This window comes from Zea mays, chromosome 3, assembly GCF_902167145.1.
Source record: "Zea mays cultivar B73 chromosome 3, Zm-B73-REFERENCE-NAM-5.0, whole genome shotgun sequence".
Lineage (NCBI taxonomy): Eukaryota > Viridiplantae > Streptophyta > Magnoliopsida > Poales > Poaceae > Zea > Zea mays.
In genome coordinates this window covers 100759562-100763242 of record NC_050098.1, presented here as the reverse complement: position 1 = coordinate 100763242, position 3681 = coordinate 100759562, and positions in this window count along the sequence as shown.

Below are 3681 nucleotides of genomic sequence, written 5' to 3'. Positions count from 1 at the left end.
CCTCTCCAGAGTGTAAAACTGATATATCAGCCGTGCTCACGGTCATGAGCGGATCAGACCCTCACATGAGTAATTTATGGAACTAAACTTAATTTGTCATTTTCATTGCATTGTGGGTGTTATTATTAATTGTGATATCTTATTTAATTTGGTTGGTATCTACTTATACTTAGTAACCGCTAATAAAATTTTGACCAACTTTAAAATCAATGCTTAGCTTTAACCATCTTCTTCGGTAAGCCTTATACTTCACATGAGCCCCACTGTAAGTGAACTCATGCACATTATTCCCACAACTTGTTGAGCGATGAACATATGTGAGCTCACCCTTGTTGTACCACATCCCACAAGTCAATGACAGGTACCACAAGATAAGGAGCATGAATGATGCCGCGATGAGTTCGTGAGAGGTCTAGGCCGTCGTCTCCCAGTGAACTATGGTTGCTGGATCGTTGTCTTCATATGATGTAATTATTTCACTATTTTGTATAGAACTCCATTATATATTAAAGATGTGACATTCATTTCTGTACCATGAGTCAACATATGTGTGAGGCTTTATCCTAGCACACATTTGATTCACGCCCGGGTTTGGCCCCTAAATCCGGGTGTGACACATATCCTCATACGGTGGCAACTCTACAACTATGGCAAAGTCATTCGTCATGGCAGTAAAAAATGTAGCACAAACATGGTATTCTTCTCTCCAACCAAGATCTATCTCCTCATGACAAAAACTAAAGACCTTCTCCTAACAAGCTTCCAAGGCTTTCAAACGAATCCCATAACCGCTCAAGCCCTATTTCAATGTGTCCAAGAGTAAGATGAATACCTCCGAGCCTACGTCCGAAGGTTTCTTCGACTTTAGGCTCAGGCACAAAGTGTGCCTGATGACACTGTCATCAAAGCAATGATCAAGGGTCTTCGTCAAGGCCTAGCAACATAGTACTTTGCTAGAAATCCTCCTCACTCTCTAGAGAAGATACTATAGAAGATGGACGAGTACACCAGAGCAGACAATTATTTTCATCAACGCAAACAAGAGGCGAAATATGTAAAATCGCCAGGGTCTTCGGAGGGAGGTTTCATCCAAAACATGTCTGAAGCATCTATAACATGGACCAAAATGAAGACAAATCCAGTCAACTTCAAGGACAACAAAATCAACCTTAAGACTCATCCCAGGCACTAGGGACACATCATCAATCTTCGCAAAAGCAATTTTCGACCACTAGGTCCAAGAGGAGGAAGAGGGGGCGAGGCTTTGGAGAAAGATTCAACTCACAACCAAAAATGTTGTATTGTGTTTTTTGTGGAGAGAACAATGGCCACAGTACGAAGACCTATCAAATAACCATTCAAAAGCAAAAAGAGCTTGTTGTTGTTATGCAGACAAGTCAACCGATGAGGTCTTTCACACATCCAGCATCAGGAGCCGAAGCCACAACCTTTAGACTCTACTCTTGAACTAGTCCTTTGCCTATCCATTGTGGAGCTACTCCACCATTCATCCTAGGCCCCCACCATATGGGCAAGTACCTATGGGCCATCCTCAGTTTCCAATGCAGGACCTGCACCAACATGACATAAGGGAGCCTTTTGAAGATCATATGGTAAATAACATTGCTCCTGAGTCAAAGCATATATATATTGAGGCCAAAGGGGCCGACTCAAGAAGACAAAACTATCATAAAATCTAAAGACCTTTTTTGCATTTTTTTTGTGTTTTTACTGTTTGTCCCCACCTTCGTCTCAATGAACTAAAAGGTTGAAAATCCCTCTCAAGTTTTGTAAATGTAACTCTGAGATTGCATCTTTGAGTGTAACAAAAGCAAAAAAGATCTTGAAGACCTTCGTATGAAGGCAGGATCAGTCACCTAGTAATGGTGTCAAGACTTCAAATTCCTTCAGATTGAAGACAAACTCAGAAAGAAAATCACTCAATAATGGTGATAAGACTCTGAAGTCCTTCAGATGGAATAGAGAGTTAGATTCCAAAGACCTTCATATAAAGGCATGATCATTTATTTTAAATTTTTATGCACCTTCATCATAATACATTCGACATTATACATTTTGCATCATAACATCTTTTCATCATGTTGTCATACATATCATTATCAATATTCCCTCGTTTGCACAATCACAAGAAGGGAAGATGTCCCCTTTGTCTTCAAATCATACGAAGGTCGGACCAGTCACCCAGTAATGGTGACAAAAGACTCTGAATCCCTTCAAATAGAAGGCAGAGTCAAGTTGCGATCACCAAAGATGTGCGATTTTTTGTAGCAATCTTGCTTGGAGAAAATGTTTCATTTCCAGTACCTCGACCACAAAAAGGATGATCCACGTGCCATTATTACTGCCACCTCGTGTCGTGTAGTTCATCGGCGACGATGTCATAAAACTCGTTATCGACGACGGTCGTGCCTTCGATCTTCGGTAGTAGCTCCCGTACCCTACTATGGAGGGACGACACGCTCATTTCCAAAGAATACAAGGGACATTGTTTTGCAAAAAAAATGACGCAGGACGACTGTCGAAACTGGTGACCGTTGAAAATACGAAATCAGATGCCATTGTGATGCTCAGCCGTCGGGATCTCTAGAGGGAACACCTTTATGGGCACAAGCCACGTCATTGGGCCCCATGACCGGATGTACCCTACCACGTAAACGCTGATGAGGACAACGACGTCGATCCTGTTAAGTTGCATGAACACCGATATCAAGACGTCGATCGCTAACTACGGCCAGTACCTCGACCGCAAAAGGATGATCCGCATGTCACTGCCGCTGCCAGCTCATGTCGCGTCGTTCACCGACGATGATGTTGTCCAACTCCTCATAGACAACGGTGATTGTCGTGCCTTTGATCTTCGGTAGTAGCTCTCGCACCCTGCTATGGAGGGACGACATGTTCATTTTCAAAAAAAATACGAGGGACTTTTTTGGTGACCATCGAAACTGGTGATTAGGACATGTTTGGCATGGCTCCGCTCCACTTCAGAACAACTCTACTCCAAAACTTTGGTTGGAGCAGCCCTACTCCAAAACGAGCAGCTCTGCTTCAGAGTTTAGATTGCTTTCATAACCAGTGCAGTGGCGGGTAAATAATTCTAAACTCTATGTTTAGATTGCTTTTTAGAGTTTTGAGAGTAGCAAAAGAGGTACTACAAAGGTGTTTGGGCGGCTCCAGCTTCCAACGTGGAGACGTAGTTTATAATATTAATTTAAATAGTTTTATTTTTTTAATCTAAATAATAAACGAAATGACTTATCTAAATGTATTCTAAAGCCTTACAATTCCAGCTCCACAATTTTTTGGAGCACCTAATGACATGCTCCACCAACTACACTAAATTTACTGGAGCTAGAGCTATCTCAAACATGACCTACAAAAATTTGTACTGTAACTCTGAAAATTCTATAGAGTTTGTAACTATGGAGTTAATGTGTTTGGTAGGCTCTTACTTAAGCTATGTTTGGATAGCTACAACTCTATAAAATTTGATGGAATTAGTGAAGCAGGTTATTAGATACTCCAGAAAATCATGTAGCTAGAGCTGTAAGTCTTTAAAAACATTTAGAAAAATCATTTTATTTATTATTTAGATTAAAAATAATTGTAAAACTATTTAAATTGATATTATAAATTACATCTACACACTCAAACACCCCC